Source organism: Bos mutus, chromosome 25 (assembly GCF_027580195.1).
Source record: "Bos mutus isolate GX-2022 chromosome 25, NWIPB_WYAK_1.1, whole genome shotgun sequence".
NCBI classification, from domain to species: domain Eukaryota; kingdom Metazoa; phylum Chordata; class Mammalia; order Artiodactyla; family Bovidae; genus Bos; species Bos mutus.
Genome location: NC_091641.1, coordinates 2,055,626 through 2,079,233, shown reverse-complemented (window position 1 = coordinate 2,079,233; position 23,608 = coordinate 2,055,626). Strand labels below are relative to the sequence as shown.

Sequence of the window (23,608 nt, the reverse complement as noted above, 5' to 3'; positions counted from 1 at the left end):
TATTGCCCACTTAATAGGCTATGGTATCGTGCAAACATAACTTTTATATGCATTGGGAAACTGAATAGTCATGAAAAGTGAAAGTGAAGTCGCTCAGTTGTGTCCGACTCTTTGCGACCCCATGGACTGTAGCCTACCAGGCTCCTCCCTCCATGGGATTCTCCAGGCAAGTGTACTGGAGTGGGTTGCCATTTCCTTCTCCAGGGGATCTTCCCGACCCAAGGATAGAACCCGGGACTCCCACATTCCAGGCAGATGCTTTAACCTTTGAGCCACCAGGGAAGCCCATCATAAAGGTGGGCTTTATGAATAGTCATAATGACTGGCTTTATTGCAAGATGTGCTTTATCTCGGTGGTTTGGAACCAAACCCCCAATATCTCAGAGGTATTCCTATAGTTTTAAAGACAGGATCAATAACAGCATATTTGTAGGCCGATGAGAAAGATTTCTTAGGTAATGAACAATCCATGACTAAGGGGAGGGGAGACTGAGTGGAGTGATGTCCTTGAGTGGGCAGGAGGGGACGGGGTCCTTGAGTCTACTTGGAGGAGCTGACTTGGGTAGGACAGGGCTAGAGCATCTATGCATAGAATAAAAAGCAGAGTGTGTGAGTTGCAGGTGCTGGTAATGACATATGGAATTGGGGAAGAGCAAAAAGCTCTCTCTTAAAAAAAAATTATTTTGGTTGCTCTGAGTCTTAGTTTTGGCTCATGGGATCTTTGTTGAGGCATGGGGGCTTCTTAGTTTCCACATGTGGAATCTAGTTTCCCAACCAGGAATCGAACCCAGGCCCCTGCGCAGAAAGCATGGTGTCTGACCCACTGGACCATCAGGGAAGTCCCCTAAAACTCTCTTCTGATGATTTCTACTTTCTCAGTGAAGAAGCAAGTTCACCTGCTGGGGATGAAGATGTGTTCAGGTTTGAGGATTAAAAGAGTGTACTGGGGAAATAGAGAAAGGACTAGAGATGTAGAGTGTGGTTTCCCGGCAGGAATTTTTACTTGATGAGACTTTTCAGACTTCAACGAGCTGCAAAACATGGTAGGCAGTGCCTGTAGTTTGACACCTCTGGATCTGAACTGGGATTCCCATTAACCAAATTTGGTGTCATCATGACCCAGCCACCTGATCTGGTCACCTCAAGCCTCCTTGTAAGCGTGTGCGGTCTTTTTTGGCCAGTGTCAGCACAGCTGAGCAGTATGATTCGCCAGTGCCTGAATTATTCATGCTTTTGACCTATTATAATGAGAACTTCGCCCAAAAGGCTAAATTATTAAGCAGTTGGGTGCGATCTTGAAGGATGCTGTCTAGAAAACTGGGACACAATGAATTTTCTTGCTGGTCTTGCTTCTTACGGGAGTTGAGCCTTTACTAATGATGCACAGTTACTCCCCAAGTGAAAGATGGCAATGCCAAGCGGCATTAATGTCCCAGACACAGAGGAGAGAAGAGACGCCTGACTAATTAGAGGAGGAGAGATCCCGACCTGGCCTGAAAGTCAGCGTTTTTTAGAGCATCACAAAGGCAGTGGATGAGGACCACACCATTCCCTTAGCTTGCAAGGCTGAGGCGATTTTTTTTTTTTTTGAGAAACATGAATCACTTCTAGCAACAGAAAAAAAGGAATAAATTCTGGAAATAAGACATGTTCAGCAGTGCCCTAGGGGATCTGTGAGGACTGTTTAGCACTTGGGCAACACATAGCCTCTGCATTTAGAGAAAGTGAGTTTAGCTATGCGTTTAAGTAAATAGATAATGCCAACACTGAAATCCTTAGTTCTTGAATCATTTTTGGAAAACAAAGAACGCAGACATCTAGGTGTGAACAAATGTGCCACTCTTTAAATGATGGTATGGTTGTGTGCGCTTCCCAGGAGGCACTAGTGGAAAAGAACTCACCTGCCAGCGCAGGGGACTTAAGCAATGTGGGTTCCATCCCTGGGTCGGGAAGGCTCCCCCGGAGGAGGCCACGGCAACCCACTCCAGTATGCACGTGCTGGTGATGCTCAGCTGAGGACTTAACGGGGCTCCTTTGCAAATCTCCTGAGCTGGCTTTCTGACCACCCTCTCCTCCCTGGCACTCTGCCCTGCAAACTCCTGCTGCTTTGCCCTTCCCAAACTCTCAACTCAGAGAGACTCCCAGGCGCAGCCCAGGTCCCCAGTCCTCAAAGTGCAGCCTGCGAACTCCCTGCATCATTTCCCCCTCTGCCAGGGATTGCTGTCCCATGCTGCCTGCCATCCAGTGTCTAACAGCCGCCGTGCTCTATGTTTTATCCAGTTTTGTAGGTGCTTAAGGTAGGAAGGGTCATCCAGTCCCTACTGTTCCATCTTGGCCGGAAGTAGAAGAGATCTCCACAGTTTTTTAAAAATTGTAAGCTACTAGGAGAATTTTTGGTTAAAGACTATATAAAGTATTAAGATTTTTTGATTAAAAGTATGTACAGGGGACTTCCCTGACAGTCCAGTGCTTCCGGTGCAGGGGGTGTGGGTTTAATCCCTGGTCAGGGAACTAATATCCCACATGCTGCAGGGCAGGCCAAAAAATAGATAAATAAAACTTCCTATTAAAAAATAAGCACACAATTTAGAGACTTGTGTGTGTGTGTCAGAATACTTATTTCCAGTAGAACCCTGAGTTCTCCAGTGAAGTGAAAGTCACTCAGTCATGTCCGACTCTTTGCAACCCCATGGACTATACATTCCATGGAATTCTCCAGGCCAGAACACTGGAGTGGGAAGCCTTTCCCTTCTCCAGGGGATCTTCCCAACCCAGGGATCAAACCCAGGCCTCTGGCACTGAAGGCGGATTCTTTACCAGCTGAGCCATCAGGGAAGCCCCTCCTTTGTAATGCTGTTTGTGGCATAAATTTTGCAGCTGCCTGTAGATGTCACCAGAGAAAGGCAAGTCAGAGGACACAAAAATCCTGGAGTGAAAACCAGAGCATCATTAGCAGAGGGCACAAAATGACTGCAAGAGGGCTGTAATTTAAATGAAGAAAATCAGTCCACAAAACCAAAATATGTTAACATGGACATAGTAAAAGCCTTCCTAAAACGAACATTATCACAAGCAGCCCAATTAAACATTGCCCAAATAAAAAGCAAATAAGGAAAGATTTGGTTGTATGTTCGGGGTTGTTGTTGTTATTGTTCAGTGGCTCCGTCGTGTCCTACTCTTTGCGACCCCATGGACTGCAGCACGCCAGGCTTCCCTGTCCTTCACCATCTCCTGGAGCTTGCTCAAACTCATGTCCATTGAGTTAGTGATGCCATCCAAGCATCTCATCCCCTGTCGTCCCCTTCTCCTCCTGCCCTCAATCTTTCCCAGCATCAGGATCTTCAGACCAATTTAATCAAGGTCAGATTTGATCAAACTCCTCCTTTTAAAAGCTGGGGTTTGGGCTGGAGCTTAAGCACATGTCACGGAGTTGTTTGTGTGTCTGTTCTCGTGGGTGGGATATCATTCACTTAGCACAACTTTGTTGTTCAAGATGCTGAAAATAGGGACTTCCCTGGTTGTCCAGTGGTTGAGACTCTGTGCTTCCACCTCAGTGGGCATGGGTTCGATCCCTGGTTGGGGAACTAAGATCCTGCATGCCACAAGGTTAGGCCAAAAGAAAACCCCAAAAAAACAAAGACTCTGAAGATAGAGTGTCGATCAAGACACAAGATCCCCACTACCATGAAGCTAACCTTCCAGGGAAGGGGGACAATAAACAACCAAGAAAATAGACACTAACATGCAAATAAGACGTGGAACGTCTCAGTATTACTGCCTAACAAAGCCATATTCTCACATTACCATATACCCATCGCTAGGGAAAGTTTGGAGGTTTATTAACATCTGCCCGAATCTCTTTTTGGCAAAGCATTTAGACATCTTTCTTGTTTCAGCAAATGAGTTGCTTTGCAATCCAAAAGCCAGCCATCTCCAGCAGAGGGAGACCTGCTGATGGCTGGGGCCCTGTTGGGGCCGGGGCTGCGGTTCCCGCCCCCTGCTCCCGTCCCCGGGGACTGGCACACGCATGTGAAAGACATGTCAGGCGACCCTCAGAAGAGCTGGGATCCAGTTCAGAGGCTGCGTGGTCTCAGGCGGGCCCTGTCATCTCTCTGAGTCTGTTTCCACAGCTGTAATTGTCATAAATGAGAGCTGGACCATGAAGAGGCCTGAGCGCCAGTGGAATAATTGATGCTTCTGAACTGTGGTGCTGCAGAAGACTCTTGAGAGTCTCATGGATAGCAGGGAGATCAACCCAGTCCATCCTAAAGGAAATCAAGCCTGAATATTCATTGGAAGAACTGATGTTGAAGCTGAAGCTCCAATCCTTTGGTCACCTGATGCGAAGAACTGACTCATTGGAAAAGACCCTGATGCTGGGAAAAATTGAGGGGAAGAGAAGAAGGGGGTGACAGAGGATGAGATGGCTGGATGGCATCACTGACTCAACAGACACGCGTTTGAGCAAGCTCTGGGAGACGGCGAGGGACAGGGAAGCCTGGCGTGCTGTAGTCCATGGTTGCAGAGTCTGACACGACTGAGCGACTGAGCAGCAGCAACAGACGGTCAGAGTGAGACCTGCCCCTCAGCGCAGCTCGAGGGTTCATGAGGACCCTGCGGAATGAGGCGCCCGAGGCTGTGCTGCACTGTGCGCATCTCCACTCGTGTCCATCTGTTGTCCGGGGCAGGCCGGCTGCCCTCTCCAAACCTCAGTTGCCCCAGCTTAAAGGAGGCTGTAAGAAGTTCCGTTAAGTTCCAGTTCTGCTCAGCGTTTGTCTATAACAGTACTGTTGTTCACCTGCAGATTTGTTAAGAGGGGAGATCTCACGTTAAGTGTCTTTGGCACAATAATTTTTAAAGCGTTTTCATCCAGGAAGCACAATAAAAAACATCCAACCAGTGGTGTCTGGCTGTCCTTACAGGACCCCAGACCCTCCTGGTTCCTCCTGACGAGAACTGTTAGGCAAAATGGGTGTTGGGCCAGAGTATCTCTAAGCAGCAAATTATTCTGTCCGCCTTGAGCTTTCCCAGGCAGGAACTTCAGGGCTCTGGGGCGGCTTGGTCATTCCAGAGACACCAGGCAACTGTTTGCTCAAATCCCTTGGTATTGGGCGCAGCGCCTTTCCAGTCCTGTGGTGAAAGTGCTGCACTCAGTATGCCAGCAAATTTGGAAAACTCAGCAGTGGCCACAGGACTGGAAAAGGTCAGTTTTCATTCCAATCCCAAAGAAAGGCAATGCCAAAGAATGCTCAAACGACCGCACAATTGCACTCATCTCACACGCTAGTAAAGTAATGCTCAAAATTCTCCAAGCCAGGCTTCAGCAATATGTGAACCGTGAACTTCCTGATGTTCAAGCTGGATTTAGAAAAGGCAGAGGAACCAGAGATCAAATTGCCAACATCTGCTGGATCACGGAAAAAGCAAGAGAGTTCCAGAAAAATATCTATTTCTGCTTTATTGACTATGCCAAAGCCTTTGACTGTGTGGATCACCACAAACTGCGGAAAATTCTTCAAGAAATGGGAATACCAGACCACCTGATCTGCCTCTTGAGAAACCTGTATGCAGGTCAGGAAGCAACAGTTAGAACTGGACATGGAACAACAGATTGGTTCCAAATAGGAAAATGAGTACGTTAAGGCTGTATATTGTCACCCTGCTTATTTAACTTCTATGCAGAGTACATCATGAGAAATGCTGGGCTGGAAGAAGACAAGCTGGAATCAAGATTGCCGGGAGAAATATCAATAACCTGAGATATGCAGATGACACCACCCTTATGGCAGAAAGTGAAGAGGAACTAAAAAGCCTCTTGATGAAAGTGAAAGAGGAGAGTGAAAAAGTTGGCTTAAAGCTCAACATTCAGAAAACGAAGATCATGGCATCCAGTCCCATCACTTCATGGCAAACAGATGGGGAAACAGTGGAAACAGTAGCTGACTTTATTTTGGGGGGCTCCAAAATCACTGCAGATGGTGATTGCAGCCATGAAATTAAAAGACGCTTACTCCTTGGAAGGAAAGTTATGACCAACCTAGATGACATATTAAAAAGTAGAGATATTACTTTGTCACCAAAAGTCCGTCTAGTCAAGGCTATGGTTTTTCCAGTGGTCATGTATGGATGTGAGACTTGGACTATAAAGAAAGCTGAGCACCGAAGAATTGATGCTTTTGAACTGTGGTGTTGGAGAAGACTCTTGAGAGTCCCTTGGTCTGCAAGGAGATCCAGCCAGTCCATTCTGAAGGAGATCAGCCCTGGGATTTCTTTGGAAGGAATGATGCTGAAGCTGAAAGTCCAGTCCTTTGGCCACCTCACGTGAAGAGTTGACTCATTGGAAAAGACTCTGATGCTGGGAGGGATTGAAGGCAGGAGGAGAAGGGGACGACAGAGGATGAGATGGTTGGATGGCATCACCGACTTGATGGACATGAGTTTGAGCAAGCTCCAGGAGTTGGTGATGGATAGGGAAGCCTGGCATGCTGCATTCCGTGGGTTCACAAAGAGTTGGACACGACTGAGCGACTGAACTGAACTGAACTTGGCCTGGGAACTGGGGGATGGGGATAGAAGTGTTTGTGTCAAAAGTTTGCAATTCTTGGACGCCTAGTGGAGAAGAGGGCTCAGAGGAGCATGACTAAAGTACAGCCAAGTAGTGTCTTTGTCAGGATCCAGGGGCAGGTGTAGCCCCCTCTCCAGGAGGGGCCGGAGAGCTGAGCCATCAGGTCGTGTGTGATGGAGCCCCAACAAAAGCCCTGGACACCGGAGCTCGGGTGAGCCTCGCTGACTGTGTGATGTCACCTGTGTGAGTCCATGGAGGGGCCAGCAGAGTCTCTGCACGTGGACCCCCGGACCTGTCTGTGTTCTGGTTCCCTGGGCTGACTTTCTCCTGCATCCTTGATACAAACCACAGCTCGCAGTGAGTTCTGTGAGTCCTTCCAGCAAATCCAGACTCAGAGTGGTTTGAGGGACTCTCACAAACTGTTAACAGCAGTTGGTAGCAGCATGGACGCGTCCTCGGGAGGACTGTCCCCTTACTTGGTAGTTGGAGTCCAGTGCTCGTGTCTCGATGGTCAGGTGTCCCATCCTGGCACGGCGTGCAGTGGGGCTGGGAGCATGGTCATTGCTGGGAGGTCCTGAAGCTTGGCTCTGGCGACCACCTGACCACTCTGGACACACTCAGTGTCTCACGGTTTGAGGCATAGCTGCTGACCACCAGCCATGACTGGTGCCTGCTGATCCTTTCTGGGCTTCTTGCAGAAGGGACTAGAGGGTCATCCATTCTGCCCATCTCTGTCTTACCCACACTGGCTTCTCCTGAGGCCACTGCTTCTGTGATGTCCACAGAGAAAATTCCAGATGCTCCAGGTCCTGACCACTCTGTGGGGGCAGAGACCCTTCTCTTCATATGGGGCTGCTCTGCCTCCGGGCAGTTTTTCCAGCTCAGCATCCTTGCTCCTTAACCTGAAATTCTTCTCCATTTTACACTTCTCTCTACTTTTTATTCACGTCTCCCACCAAATCCTATTTCCAATGCATAAGTCTGAACCGAAACCCCAATTTGGGGCTAAATAGCATCGTTTTGGGAACCAGCTCATGCTAAATAGGGGTTCATGAAAATAGAATGTGGGATTACAAGTAGTGGATTCACATAAATTCAAAAAAATACCACAGGATCTTCCCTTCACCTGATGTGTTTGATCCACAGTCTTGACAACATAGGGAAGTGGGCACAACGTCATCAATCTGTTAAAAAATAAAATGACATCATACGAATTGCCAGATTTGATGAACATCCCGCATGTTCTTTAATTTCCCCTTAAAAAAATTAACTTCCACAAGGAGAGTAAGGTATTTGCTTTTCTGTATTCACTGTAATATACATTGAACACATATTCAGATGTCTCAGAATCATCCAGCAAAAAAAAAAAAAAAAAGCATTAACTCGGTAACACAAGATCCCGCAGGCACACGAGGAAGTCTGTGGTATCGGATCCAAGGAAAGTGAGCGAGCCAGCCCTGGGGAAATGCGCCGTCGGCGCGCCTGTGAGCGCACTGCTGATCCCCAGCACAGACAGTCATCAGTCTCGTTTACGGAGCCACCATCTGTGAACTGCGAACCACTCGTAAAATGCGGCATCTGGTTCCAAGTATGAATTATTAGTATTTGAGGTGAGTGGTGGTATTAGCCACACAAGTAGTACACACACACACACACACACACACACACACACACACACGTGCTTCCAAAAACAGGCTTCAGCAGAGTCCCCCTTGAGTCCCAGAGAAGCCTCCACAAAGCCAGATAGAGGAAATTGCTCGGAGGGAGGGGGGTGCCGTGAAGGGTTTCCTAAGGACTCGATTCAGACCAAGGTCATGAAGAACCTGCTTCATGGAACATCCTACCTGGGAATTCTGTGCAAGGAATTTGTTTGTAAATCAGGCTGAGAAGGAACATGTTGAAGGCAAGAATACCAAAGACTGTAGTCCAAGCAGGCAAGACCAAAAATATATCTTTTTTAGAGACTGTGCAGAGAATTCTTGGATCAAGCTGTCAACTCAGTGGCTGATCATGAGACAAAGTGCGAGGAGTCTGATTCCTCTCAGCACAAAGGCACCCAGCACCCTGCTGCCCTGTGGAGCTTCCAACCACAGTTCTCCAGGCTCAGAGGAGACCTCCAGCCCCAGGTCCACTCCTGGCCGAAAGGGCCTGGCCGCTCTCTGGAGAGCCAGAATGGAGGGGAAGGTGGCACGTGTGGAGAGGCTGTTCAGTTGGGGGTGACACTGGCTAAGGCTGACCACCAAGCCAGAGGAGAGCCCCCACCTACCCCTGCCAAGCCTGAACTTCCCTGAGCCCGAGTCTGCAGTGACGAAGTGGATCCCCGTTCTGCTCTGGGACGAGGCATGAGAGATGTCTGCACCCACCAGCCTAACCTGGATCAGGGCCCAGCAGCAGAATTCTTTCCTTTCACGTGTGTCGTGAGGCACGGAAGGGCGCAGGGAGCGAGAGAGGGAGAGTATCTGACCCTTGCTCCGTTACGGGGGAGTACACAGGTCAGTGGCGTTGAGTATATGCTCATTGCAGCCCCCCCCACCCCCGATCTCCACAGTCTCATCTTTCTAAACTGAAGCTCTGGCCCCACTAAACGCCCACTCCCCACCCCCTCCCCCAGCCCCTGCACCAGCGTTCTATTCTCTGTCCAGGTGAATCCGGCAACCCTGGGGACCTCATCTCAGTGGAATCATACAGTATTTGTCCTTCTGCGACGACCTCTTTCTTTTGGGATCCTTTCCTCACGGTTCATCCGTGTTGTAGCCCGTGTTAGAACTTTCCTCCTTTTTAAGGCTGAATACTCTTCCATCACATGGACAGACCGCCGTTCATCCATTGGCGGGAACTTCTTGTGTTGCTTCTGTCCTTCTGGCTCTTGCAAAACGATACCGCTATGACCAAGGGGGAGCAAAGATCTAGTCCTGCTTTCAGTTCTTTGGAGCATATCCCCAGAAGTGGAATGGCTGGATCTGCTTCTGCTTTTCTTTTTAATTAAAAAAATTATTTACTTATTTGTAATTATTTTTGGCTGCTCCGGGTCTTTGTCGAGGCACACAGGGCTCTCTGTTGCTGTGCAGGCTTTCTCTAGTTGTGGCAAGTGGAGGCGACTCACTCACTGGGATTCGCATGGGCTTCTCATTGTGGGGCTTCTGGGGGGAGCATGGGCTCTAGGCACCCGAGCTTCGTTGTTGTGGTGCCACAGCTTAGTTGCTCTGCAACTAAGGGATCTTAGTTGGGATCTTCGAGCACCAGGAACTGAACTCCGCGTCCCCCGCTTTGTAAGGCGGACTCCCAGTCATTGGACCACCAAGGAAGCCCTGCTTATGTTTTAAAGCGGGTCTGCACTGGGTGGCGGAGAAGGCAGTGGCACCCCCTCCAGTACTCTTGCCTGGAAAATCCCATGGACGGAGGGCCTGGTGGGCTGTAGTCCATGGGGTCCCTAAGAGTCGGACGGACTGAGCGACTTCCCTTTCACTTTTCACTTTCATGCACTGGAGAAGGAAATGGCAACCCACTCCAGTGTTCTTGCCTGGAGAATCCCAGGGACGGGGGAGCCTCATGGGCTGCCGTCTATGGGGTCGCACAGAGTCAGACATGACTGAAGCGACTTAGCAGCAGCACTGGGTGGGGTAGCCAGGTCGCCTCTGCTCTAAATCTGCACAGCTACGGGGTATGGTAATGGCCTTCCCTGGTGGCTCAGAGGTTAAAGCGTCTGCCCGCAATGCGGGACACCTGGGTCCGATCCCTGGGTCGGGAAGATCCCCTGGAGAAGGAAATGGCAACCCACTCCAGTATTCTTGCCTGGAGAATCCCATGGACGGAGGAGCCTGGTGGGCTACAGTCCACGGGTCGCAAAGAGTCGGACACGACTGAGCGACTTCACTCACTCACGGGGTATGGTGAGACGCTGACTCGATTCTCAGCCGTGGAAAGGAATAGTGATAATAGCACTAATCACAGGGTTGTTGGGAGAGGTATTTAAAACCACGGGTTTTGTGCGTTGGCTGGTGCGCGGTGCCCACCCAGCTGTCGGTCCTTTTCACGTGAAGGCTCAGGGAACTTGGGGAGCCTGCTTCGTCACGTCCACCAGGGGTCGCTGTTGCCCGCGGGGCTGCGTCCTGGCCGCACCGCACGACCTCTCGCCTCCCGCCTCCATCAACTCCCACCGTTTGGCTCCTAACTCTCTCCACTCACCCAGTTCCTTTGGACCCTACAGTTAATGGGCTCGCCATATCACTGTTTTAACCCAGGAACTAGAAGTCCCCAGTGATCCAAGCCAGGTCATCTTTTCTGATTACCCGGGCCACTTCCTCCCAGTGAGATTCCTTCTGCAGGAATCTCAGGCTATTGCCTAGGCAGATTTATCTGGGCTGATGATCTCCCCCTGCAGGTAATGACCATGTTTCGTTTCCCTCTAGAGGGCTTTTACCAGACTTGAGTGAGTCATGTGTGGGAAAGTACCTTATAAAGGTTTGGGAGGCTGTCCTGAGTCTCAGGCGAGGGCCCTGAGGAGTCCTCCTGGTTGCAACCGCCTTTGGGAGTAATTGCGGTCCCTGAGCAGGAATGGAGTCCATATGTACCCACAGGGTCTGGGCAGATGCGGCCCCTGGGAGAGAGGCTCTGGGCACGGTGACCAACTCTAAGGCCGGTAGCCACCCCTGAACCCCAGCCTTTTGGTCACTTACCTGAATGTGCGCTCAGTGTGACCAGAGATTCTGATTTTTCAAGAGAATCTGAAAATACGGGGCCTTTTTTTTTCCCCCACATGAAATCTCCAACATTTTCAACATTGGCCATTAGGGGCAATTTTTTTCCAACTCTGCGTGGGTCAGTCAAAGCACTGTAGGCTGGTCTCGGTCCGTGGGCGCCCCGGCGCAGCCTGCAATGGGGTCATGTTGGAGACGTGGTCAGGGGCTGATGGTAAATCCCACTGACAATCTTGGGGATGACCTGGGTTTTTAGCTGCCCACAGGCTCTCTGGTGCTCACCTCCTCGGGACAGACCAGGACTCCCGGCTTCTCCCGTGGGGAAGGTGGGAGGAGGTGACCTTTGGGTGTCTGCCCTGGACCCAAGCTGAGCCAGTTACCTCAGGGTTCCAAAAGCCTCGTATCGTACCCCACTTTGCTGAGCTGTGCAGCATCGCTCCTTCTCCCTCGAGGCTTTCTGCCAAGGGAGCGAGAGGCACTTGATAACCCATTTACAGCCTTGCTCTGGGCTCTTACAGACAGGGAGTGTCATAGTCCCCTCTGCCGCAAGGGTGGCGTTTCCGGGTGCACATACGCGGAGGGTGCTCTCAAATGACCCAAGAAACCGCTAATTGCACACTGATGGTCAACCACCCCTTGACAGGTCAACCTCACACTGCCCATGGACAGTGTGGACGGTCCTCGGAATGGAGGGGCCCCATCCACAGGACTCAGAGGCAGGGGCTGGGAGGAAAGAGTGCCCTTGTGGGTGGGGCTGGAAAGTCCCGATGTTCCTCTCTTCACACCCGCCCAGAGAGTGTGATCGCAGCTGCGGAGTCCAAAATAGATGTGCTTGGCAGAGGGCCTCGCAAGGTGCTGAAATGGGATTTCGCATGTCGGGCTGCCACTGACGTGCAATAAGCAGCCAGATGCCCTGCCCTCCCCCCCCACCACGTGCGTCCAGGGAACTGGACTTCCAGTGGAGGTCCCCGTTGGCCTTCACTTTGGACCCCAAGCTGGCAGCTGGATCAAGCAGTCCCGAGGAGGTGACCCCATTTCCCTAAATTAGGAAATGCTGCCCAACGCTCCCCCAGACACATTTATCCTTCACCTCCTCCCCCAGGCTTCACTTCCGTGGAGTGAATGAAATCAGGTTTTAATAAGGATGATCCTGCCAAAGGCAAAATAATTCTGGTTCTTTCTCTGTAGCTCCAAAGAGCTGACTACACACTACACACACACACCCCACACCTTTTTAATCACTGCAGTTGACTTTTAGAAATAGAATTGCCCAGAACAAATGAAGGTTATCTCAGCAACATTTTTCATGATTCAGAAGTATCGTATCCAACGGATGGAGAGCCACACCCCTTGCCAGTCCCACGACTGGTAACCATGAAGGTAACCACAGATCTCCTGACCATTTCCGTGGCCTCTGTCTCTGAAGAAGGGAGAGGTGTGCACGTGTGCCGCTGGGGTCTCCTTCTACAGATGCCAGGTGGGTGTTTGGCCAGCATCCATCCTGGAGGGGAGCTGAAGCCGTGAGAGCTCTGTTCTCTTCTCCTCACCAGCAAAACCTCCACTATTTCTTCTCCTTTTTCTGAGTTCTCAGCGAGAGACTCTCCCCTCATTTCCCTCAGCCCTGCAGTATTAGATTTGAGAGTTCACGGTGAATCATAATTGTGATCACAGCTGGCCTGCTTGGGTCCTAATGATAGACCAGGAACTGTCATGCCCCAGACCAGTGCTGTCCAACAGAAACTTCTACCTCTATGGACGTGTCCTGTAGCTGCACATCCAATGTAGGAGCCACTAGCCACATGTGGTTACTGAACCCTTGAAATGTGGCCAGTAGGACTGAAGGACTGAGGCTTAATTTAAATGTATTTACAGTGAAATTGACATTAATGGGTAGTAGTTATCATGCTGGATTAGACTCAGCATTAGACTCTCGAACCCAGCTTGTACATATTGGTGTTATTCACCCATTTTACAGATAAAGAAACAAAGCCTCTGAGGGATGAAGTAACTTGCCCCAGGGTCTCAGAACTAGCTCGACATGGTCCCAAGCCTTGTGTTTGGAGGGAATATTGTTTGGGGAGCTTAGTTCTCAACCCTCCTCTGCCCGCCTGCATGGACCTGGCTCAGGTGTGCAAATGAAGGGGTCTTTCTGAAGGTTGCATTTGTTTATTAGTCCTTCCTTTTCCCTACTTTAAAAATGTATTTTTCTGGATAATAAGGAAATACAGGCACATCAGGGTGAAATTATACAATAACTGATAAAGTTTATTCCATTTACATCCCATTCAGCTACCCTAATTTCCCCAGCTGTTTCTTTTAATTGTGGTGTATAGATTCTGATGGATTTCTTTCATATACACTCCACCAAGATCAAGACAGGGGACATTTCCATCACCCCAGAAAGTTCCTTGGGGGCCACCTTCCAGTCTTTTAAACAATCATCTTAGCAGTTTAAGCACCAACCCTTTATTCTAATGATAACTTTGCAATCGACAGATTTTCACTGAATGAGAATTAAGATTCTGAAGTCATTGCTTCTCAGACAGAGGTCTGTGGAGCCTTGCTATGCTATGCTATGCTAAGTCACTTCAGTCGTGTCCGACTCTGTGTGACCCCATAGACGGTAGCCCACCAGGCTCCCCCGTCCCTCGGATTCTCCAGGCAAGAACACTGGAGTGGGTTGCCATTTCCTTCTCCAATGCATGAAAGTGAAAAGTGAAAGTGAAGTCGCTCAGTCGTGTCCGACTCTTAGCGACCCCATGGACTGCAGCCTACCAGGCTCCTCCATCCATGGGATTTTCCAGGCAAGAGTACTGGAGTGGGGTGCCATCGCCTTCTCCATGTGGAGCCTTAAGAATCTGTAAATATATTCTCCCAACCAAGAGTCTTCCTTTTGAAAAAGGTTGACAGTTTCTCCGGATTGGGGATCCCGGGGCCTAGGTCTTCTCTCCCGATACACACAAGCCACTACCCCACTGCAGGGCTTGTCTCAGGATCGCCCTTTATGGTGGCTGCCGTCCTGTGCACAGAGGATGTTTAACAGCATCCCTCGCCTCTATCCACCAGGTGCCGGTAGCAACCCTCCCCCCGAGTTGTGACAGCTAGAGACATCTCCAGGTCGGGTGACATCACTCCTGGTTGAGAATCACAGCCCTGCTTACAGACTTAGTTCTGGAGAAATTAAAGATCTTGAAATATGTTAGACTGGGGCTTCTATAAAAATAATGATAATATTAATAATAAATGAGGGTCACGTTGGGGAATTCTTACCTAAGTGCTTTTCTCCAGTGAAGCTGCTCTTGTCCTGCCTCCCTGACAGCATCAGGGTTCTTGCTGGATAAGCCCTCCTGGCAAAAGAAGGCTTTGTGATTAAAGCTGCCAGATTCTGAAAAAAACTACAGAGACCCTTGAGAGTTATTTTTTCTTTCACTTGAGATGTGGCCCAACTTTAAATCAGTGCCCTCGGCCCTTATCTGCTATCCCAGTGAAAATTCCTTATAGATGGGTAACAGGTGTGTGTATTGAGATGAAATTCACACGACATAATGTTAATCATTTAAAAGTGAACAATTCAGTGGAATCAGGCACACTCACAATGTTGTACACCCACCGCTCTATCTCCAGAACATTTTCATCACCCTGAAAAGGAAACCCCACACCAATAAGCCATTGCTCCTCACTCTCCCCCTTCTTTCTCCCCTGACAACCGCCAGTCTACTTTCTCTTTATAGATTGGCCTGTTCTTAATATAGCATATGCATGGAATTTTAGAGTATTTGTCCTTTTGTGTCTGGCTTACTGCATTGAGCATAATGTTTTCAGGCTTCATCTATGTTGTAGCAGGTGTCAGTATTTCATTCCTTTTCATGGTCAAGTAAGATTCCGGGATATGTCCACTCACCCAGGGGTGGGCATTTAGTTATTTCTGCCTTCAAGTTACTGTAAATAATGCTGCTCTAACCGTACTAGTGGCTGGGAAGGGATTTGGTGTTTTTATAGGAGGTATGTGGCCTTCCCGGGTGGTGCTAGTGGTAAAGAGCCTGCCTGCCACTGCAGGAGACATGAAAGACGTGGGTTCGATCCCTGGGTGGGGAAGATCCCCTGGAGGAGGGTGTGTCAACCCACTCCAGTATTCATGCCTGAAAGATCCCATGGATGGAGGAGCCTGGCAGTCCATGGTTCATAGGGTCACAAAGAGTCAGACATGACTAAAGTCACTTAGCTCGCATGCATATATCTGGCATATAATCATTATAGAAAGTGAAAGTGAAAGCGTTAGTCTCTCTGTCCCGTGTGATTCTGTAGTTTCTCGGTCGTGTCCGACTCTTTGCAATCCCATGGACTACAGCCCGTCAGGCTCCTCTGTCCATGGAATTCTCCAGGCAAGAATACTGGAGTGGGTAGCCATGCCCTCTCCAGGGAATCTTCCCGGGTCTCCTTAATTCAGGCAGATTCTGTACCATCTGAGGCACTCATACCAAATATCCTTTTCTAGAGGAGCCAAGATATCCACGTCTAGAAGTAGTCATCACAAATAGACTTTTTTATTTATAGACTATAGGTGTGCTTGGTTGCTAATGGCAACTGAAGCAATATTTCAGATTTACAGACCTGGCCACAGATAGCAACAGAAGAGTCTCATTTCCTTTCCCAGAATATAAACTTTCTCTGATTCACAAAGAAGTCTCAATGAAAAATGTCGAAATTAATAGCAATAATATCCAGAAGTTACTGAGCGGTTAACCACATGTCAGATTGCGGGCTCTGTTGTATGAAACAGCTTCTATTTTTATCTCTGTCTTACACACGAACTCCCTAACGCTGAATGGCTATTAAATGGGAAGTAAATGGCTGTTTGGTGTCCTGGGGTTCATAAGTGGCCAAGCAGAGACAGAGGCTGGGCAGACTGAGCCCAGGACCTGTGCACTTACCCATGACCTGTGCCATCTCTGGAGGTGATCCACTCCTTTTGAATACCAGATGCTGCGGGAGGAGCTGTGGTCTCTGGGCCGGCAGCAGAGTCTGGAAGCCCTGCGATGGCCCTGGGGAAACTGACCCCCTCTGAGCCTCAGTTTCCTCAGTTTCTTTGCTTTCCTATCTGAAAGCAAGAGAACTGGACTGAGTGCTTAAGGCCCAGCTGCTCTGACACCCCAGGACACCCCGTCTTGGGGAAGAGAGCAGACCTCTCACCTTTGCCTGTGGAAAACAGCCTCCATGGCCTTTGGGAAGACAGTATCGGTCATCGGCATGGCTGGGCTGAGAAATAACCAGCAAGAGGGAGTCTCCTCGTTCCGGACTGTTTTGTCCCCAGTCTCCCTCTGCTAACACTTGAAATCAAAATCAGGCCTGAGAGTTTGGAGTCTGGGGATGAGGGAGGCATCCTCAGAAAAGAACCTCACATATGGGGCCTGGGCCCAGTGCTGACCCACCCACACATGGGCTGGGGACAGGACATGCCATCTTGCCCACCAGCCCCGGGGCTGACTGGCACTGCCCGCCTGCCAGTGGGACCCCACAGACGCTGAATCCAGCCCAGCACCAAACCTGGGTTCCAGATATGCTGGTCAGTGTTCTGTTTAATCAAGAAAAGTGGATCCCTGGACCCTGCCACCACCACGCTGAGCTAATGCTTTGGAAAGAGGTGTAGGGTTTGCAGCCACGGAGGGCAGTAAGGGAGAGCCTTTCTGCTTTGTCATTATGACTCTTCCCCGAGTAAGCCAGAAATAGCCGTGGTGGGGCTGGGGTTCTGCCTGGGAAAGGTTCCCCCTCAGAGAGCAGGTGTCAGTGCGGCCTTTCTGTGGAACTCAAAAGCCCTTATCTAATTAACGGGTCAGAAAACCTATAAATCTCTTTTATGACCGGCCAAGGCAAGTCCTGTATCGTGAACTAACCCATCCCCCTGGGAGCAGGATGACGCAGGCAGGAATCAATAAAAATAGATGCCCAGGATGCGGGTGGGGTCCTGGGCGAGTCCCAGCCCCTCTCTGGAGCTACTTCAGGCCAGCTGATATGTGACGTTTCAAACTTTCACATGGAGAGGGTACTATGTGTAAGCCGTGTATTTCTTAGGTAATTAAATCTTAATTTTTGAATCTTAAAATTTAAAAGACCATTCAGTTGGAAACCGCCATGGTTTTTCTCCTACAGACCTTAGGAACGTCCTGATCTGCATGTTATTATTTTGCTCTCAAATTGAGTCTGCTTTCCCTGTTTTGTTTTCCTCATAGCTGTTATGTCTTTGAAATTATCTTAGGCATTGGTTTACTTTGAGGGGAAGGAGGAGTCTGTCTCCACTTGTTAAAATGTAACAGTAATAACGTCATATAGAGCTTATTCTGGTGCCAGGCTTTGTTTAAAGTGCCTTGTATGTAAATTAATTCATTCAAATGTTACAACAGACCCTAGGAGAGAATATTCTTTTAATATACCCATCTTATAGATGAGGACACTGAGGCTCAGCGAGGTGAAAAGGTTTGCTCAAGGTTGCTGACTCTAGCGGAGAAGGCAATGGCACCCCACTCCAGCACTCTTCCCTGGAAAATCCCATGGACAGAGGAGCCGAGTAGGCTGCAGTCCATGGGGTCACTAAGAGTCGGATACGACTTAGCGTCTTCACTTTCATGCATTGGAGAAGGAAATGGCAACCCACTCCAGTGTTCTTGCCTGGAGAATCCCAGGGACAGGGGAGCCTGGTGGGCTGCCGTCTGTGGGGTCGCACAGAGTCGGACACGACTGAAGCGACTTAGCAGCAGCAGCAGCAGCTGACTCCAGGATCTGGCTCTTAACCGTCAGCCATGCCATCGCCGGGACCAGCTTGCTGGTCCTAAGGGCAGAGTTCGTGGCTGAGGGGTCTTTTGGGGTGAGTTTGCTGACGGCGTCATGGCACATGGTACCGAGAGGGAAACTGCTGGTCCAAAGACGCTGTTCCTGTCAGTTCATCCCTAGGGTCTGGCCTGAAAGAGGTTGCTGAGCCCACCGAGAAAAGGCCCCTCAGAGACGCTCAGCACCTGATCCCCCGACCTTAGTTCTCCAATTAGTCCCCACCCTCCAGGGACTTGACAGCAGAAATCACTTCTCCCCCATGTGTCTGGCAGCACAAAGTTGGCCTCCAGGCTCCTCCTGGAGAAAGGTGGAGAGACTCTGCAGGCTCACCTTTGGGTGCCCCTGGATGGGGCGCTCCGGGTGACCAGGAAGCAGGGTGCCGCCTCCTGCAGGATTCCCCACTGTCACGCACCCTCAGCAGAGCTGGTGCAGAGACCCTGGGCCTGGCATCCAAAGGGGACCCGTGGCAGCAGGACTTGCCAAGTCATCACCTCTCGCTATTTTTATCTTGAGGGAATACACCTGATATTTGCAAACAAACCAGGAAAAGTGTCTAAATCTGGGGAAGGTTCTTGGCCAGATCGGATTTCTCATGATTTAAGCAGAAAGTTTAAACTTCTCCTTAAGCCCAGAGCCAAGGACAAAGGACAACGTGCTGGGCTGCGCCCCAGGATGCAGGCTGAGCCGAGAGCCGAGCAGGCAGCAGGGGAGCGGAGAGGCTCTGAAATGTGCTAACTCGCCCCCGCTGCGAGCAGACAGACGGTGCCCGGGACGGGGCCTGCCAGCCAGCGTCGACAAGATAGACAGGTCCTGTGCCCGGCAGCTCAGGTTTTGTTTCAGGAGCAAAGGAACGGAAACAGTGTAGACTCGGATGCTGAAAAGAGGAAACGAGAGTGGGATTCCCTGGTTTGTTCCCTCCCTGTCAGTGGAGGGGGTCTTGTCTCCTGGGCTCTTGGGGACCCTCACTGATGTTGACCCCAAAGCTGCTGACTGACCCTTGGGTTGGCAGATCTCCAGATTTCCCCCCAAACTGATGAAAGGAATTCTTGTGCTTATTTTTTTTTGAAGTTCAGTAGTGTTTCTGTATTTTAATTAAAAATTTTTTCTTTATTGTGTTAAAATACGCATGCCATAAAATTGACCATCCAGAGGAACCAGAGATCAAATTGCCAACATCCGCTGGATCATGGAAAAAGCAAGAGAGTTCCAGAAAAACATCTATTTCTGCTTTATTGACTATGCCAAAGCCTTTGACTGTGTGGATCATAATAAACTGTGGAAAATTCTGAAAGAGATGGAAATACCAGACCACCTGATCTGCCTCTTGAGAAATCTGTATGCAGGTCAGGAAGCAATAGTTAGAACTGGACATGGAACAACAGACTGGTTCCAAATGGGAAAAGGAGTACGTCAAGGCTGTATATTGTCACCCTGCTTATTTAACTTCTATGCAGAGTACATCATGAGAAACACTGGACTGGAAGAAACACAAGCTGGAATCAAGATTGTCAGAAGAAATATCAGTGACCTCAGATATGCAGATGACACCACCCTTATGGCAGAAAGTGAAGAGGAACTCAAAAGCTTCTTGATGAAAGTGAAAGTGGAGAGTGAAAGAGTTGGCTTAAAGCTCAACATTTAGAAAATGAACATCATGGCATCTGGTCCCATCACTTCATGGGAAATAGATGGGGAAAGAGTGGACACAGTGTCAGAGTTTATTTTTTTGGGCTCCAAAATCACTACAGATGGTGACTGCAGCCATGAAATTAAAAGACGCTTATTCCTTGGAAGGAAAGTTATGACCAACCTAGATAGCGTATTGAAAAGCAGAGACATTACTTTGCCAACAAAGGTCCGTCTAGTCAAGGCTATGGTTTTTCCTGTGGTCATGTATGGATGTGAGAGTTGGACTGTGAAGAAGGCTGAGCGCCGAAGAACTGATGCTTTTGAACTGTGGTGTTGGAGAAGACTCTTGAGAGTCCCTTGGACTGCAAGGAGATCCAACCAGTCCATTCTGAAGGAGATCAGCCCTGGGATTTCTTTGGAAGGAATGATGCTGAAGCTGAAACTCCAGTACTTTGGCCACCTCATGTGAAGAGTTGACTCATTGGGAAAGACTCTGATGCTGGGAGGGATTGGGGCAGGAGGAGAAGGGGACGACAGAGAATGAGATGGCTGGATGGCATCACTGACTCGATGGACATGAGTCTGAGTGAACTCAGGGAGTTGGTGATGGACAGGGAGGCCTGGTGTCCTGTGATTCATGGGGTCGCAAAGAGTCGGACACGACTGAGCGCCTGAACTGAACTGAACCATTTTCACGTGTACCATTCAGTCGCATGAAGTTCATTCACATTGTTGTGCAGTCATCACTACCATCCATTCCCATAACACTTGTAGCGATACAGCTGAGACTATCCCTGTTTAGCACTGACTCCCTTCCCTCCCCTGCCCCCACTCCGCAGCCACCATTCCACTTCCTGTCTCTATGAATTTGACAACTGCAGGTGCCTCATCTACGCGGAATCGCACAGAATTTGTCCTTTTGTGACTGGTTTCTTTCACTCTGCACGATGTCCTCAAAAGTTCATCCACGTTGTAGCAGGTGTCAGAACTTCCCCGACCCAGGGATCGAACCTGTGTCTCTGCATCTCCTGCATTGGAGGTGGGTTCTTTACCAGCTGAACCATTAGGGAAGCCCCAGCACCTCAGTTTTAGGGTGAAGATGTCCTGGAGGAGGGAATGGCAACCCACTCCAGTAATCTTGCCGGAAAATCCCATGGACAGAGGAGCCTGGAGGGCTACAGTCCACGGGGTCGGGAAGAGTCGGACAGGACAGCACACAGACAGCTCTCATACTGGACGGCTCGAGTTAGACCCTCAAGGCAAGCTTGTAAATGTTGGTGTTACTCACCTGTGTTACAGATAAAGAAACAAAGTCTCTGAGGGATTAAGTCACTTGCCCCGGGGTCACTGAATTGCATTCCATTGTTACAGAATTTTGCTTATTTATTCATCTGCAGATAAACACTTGGGTTGCTTCCCCATTTTAGCTATCGTGAATAATGCTGCTATGAACATGGATGGGAAAATCTCTCTTCAGACCCTGCTTTCAATTCTTTTGCATGTATACCCAGAAGCGAAATTGCTGGATCATATGGTAATTCTATTTTTAGTTTTTTGAGGAAACATCCTCCTGTTTTCCACAGCAGCTTCATCATTTTACATTCCCAACACAGGGCACCAGGGTTCTAATTTTCCCACATACTCATCAGCACTTGTCATTGTCTTTTTTTTTTTTTTTTTAATGTAGTAGACACCCTCTGGGTGTGAAGTGGTATCTCATTGGGGTTTTTATTTGCATTTCTCTAATGGTTAGACATATTAAACATTTTTTCCTGTTAACCATTTGTATATCTTCTTTGGAAAAATGTTGACTTGAATCCTTTGCGCATTATTAATCATATCATTATATGAAGATCCCTGGGTCGGGAAGATCCCCTGGAGGAGGGCCTGGCAACCCATTCCAGTATTCTTGCCTGGAGAATCCCCATGGACAGAGGAGCCTGGCAGGCTGCAGTCCATGGGTTCGCAAAGAGTCAGACACGACTGAGTGACTAAGCACAGCACAACCATATTGTTTGGGGGATTGTTGAATTGTAGGAGTTCTTTATATGTGTTGGAATTAACCCCTTATCAGACATAAGCTTTGCATCTAATATTCCCCTGCTTTCCATGGGTTACTTTCTCACTCTGTTGATGGTGTCCTTAGATGAACACAGGTTTTAAATTCGGAGGTATTCCAATTTATCTATTTTTTCCTTTGCTGCCTGTGGTTTTGCTTAACGTTTAAAAAGCCATTTTCTTGGAAACCCCCATGGTTTTTCTCCTACTGTTCTTAGAAATGTCCTGACACGCGTATCATTGTGTTTTTCTAGTAAGGTCTTCCTTCCAAGTGATTCGCACGGGTTCTGCCTTCAGTGCGTCCTGGGAGATGGTGTCTGCAGCCTGGCCGTCTGCACCGCCCCCAGGTGCCCACATCGATCTGGAAATAATGCCCCAGTGACTCACTGTTTGGGGTTAAGGCCCCCTTGGAGAAAGGCAGGCTGTTCCTGGGGTCGTGGCTCTCGGACCTGTTTTAGGCAGAGAGCCCTGGGCGGTGGGCTTCCCCAGGGCTGGGCCTAGTCTCAGCCCTGAGACCAGCCCAGGAGAGAGGTTCAGAGCCCCCAGTGTCACCCTGCCTAGAGGCTCCTGTGCTTCCTCGATGTGGCCCAGGGGGAAGGCGGCACTGCCCACGTGGAGAGAAAGCTCCGGAGAGGACCCCTGGGTCCTTCTCTGTGCTCTTGCCCCCGGACTCCCCGTTCTCCACGTGCGTGTTCCCTCAGGGGGCCTGGAAATGGCTCCTTTCGGTCAGTCTTTTCCATTCTGGCACTAAGTCATTCTCTGCCGTAGACGATCTATTTTGGACCTCCTTTTTTTTTTTTTGGTCTGCTTGCTTCGTGCGTGTCAGTCTCCTATGGGCTCCACATGAGAGATGCTTCATCCCCTGGCTGATTCTCAGAAACAGAGCCAGCCACGTGGGGCGAGCCGTTCGCAGGCACAGATGGCACTGACGGGGGCTGGAGTGGGGGAGGCAGGAGGTGGGCTCTGGTTCTCCACCTGGACCGGCCGTGGGGACAAGGCCATCCTTCGAAATCAGAAGGAGACGACCACAAAGCTGCTTTGAAAGCCACCCTCCCAGAGCCCTGGATCTCGTGAACACACCCCACAGTTGCTTTCCATTCCCTGGGCTGAGGTCTGGTGGTTTGTAGACTGACATCTTTTAAATTCAGATGTCTACACATGGACACCCTCTACCACATGTATGTTGGTACCACTTAGTGATGCCAATCAGTGGCCCACTGATCTAGGCGGCGGAATTTCAGGGGCACAGGAAGATGCTCTCTACGGGTCTGGCCCTGAGCAGCTGGGGAGGGGGTGGAGGTGGGGGTGGGGCGGGAGGGTGGGAGAGTCACAGGCCCGGGGGGCTCTGCTGCACCTCCTCCACAGCCATCGCCCAGGGCCCGCGGGGCTCCTGGGCGACTCTATGGCCCTGTGGCTCCCCTGCACTCTGCAGTAACTATTTCAGACTCCCCCTTCTCTCCTCCACCCTCAGACCCCTGCCCCTTACCTCCTCCCAACACCGCCTCAGCCAGTGGCCTCACCTCCCACTTCATAAAGCTCATATCTGATAAGGGGTTATTAGCCAACATATATAATGTTATACACGTTGGATATTAACCACCTCTGTGTGTGGAACCCGCCTGGACTCTGCTGCGTGAGCCTCTGCCCTTCGCTGACTGTAATATATATCCTTTTGCTGTAATAAACCATCACCGGAGTGCAGTGGCTTTTCTGAGTTCTCTGAGTCCTGGGAAATTATGGAACTTGAGGCGGGCTCTGGTCCCCCTGAACTTGCACTTATCCTTGCCAAAGTTTGGTAGCATCCTATACGGCCCATGTAGGTGCCTGTGCCACATGG

General features: G+C 49.7%; 1 long non-coding RNA gene across 1 annotated transcript; it reads right to left on the bottom strand.

The window, feature by feature from the left end:
* Positions 1-3,636: 3,636 nt before the first annotated feature.
* LOC138985555 (uncharacterized) lies at positions 3,637-16,904 on the bottom strand. Its single transcript, XR_011462597.1, has 5 exons — positions 16,453-16,904; positions 16,194-16,360; positions 14,533-14,609; positions 11,242-11,435; positions 3,637-7,749 (listed from the first exon to the last, which is right to left on the bottom strand). It is a non-coding gene; the product is annotated as an uncharacterized lncRNA (long non-coding RNA).
* Positions 16,905-23,608: the final 6,704 nt, after the last annotated feature.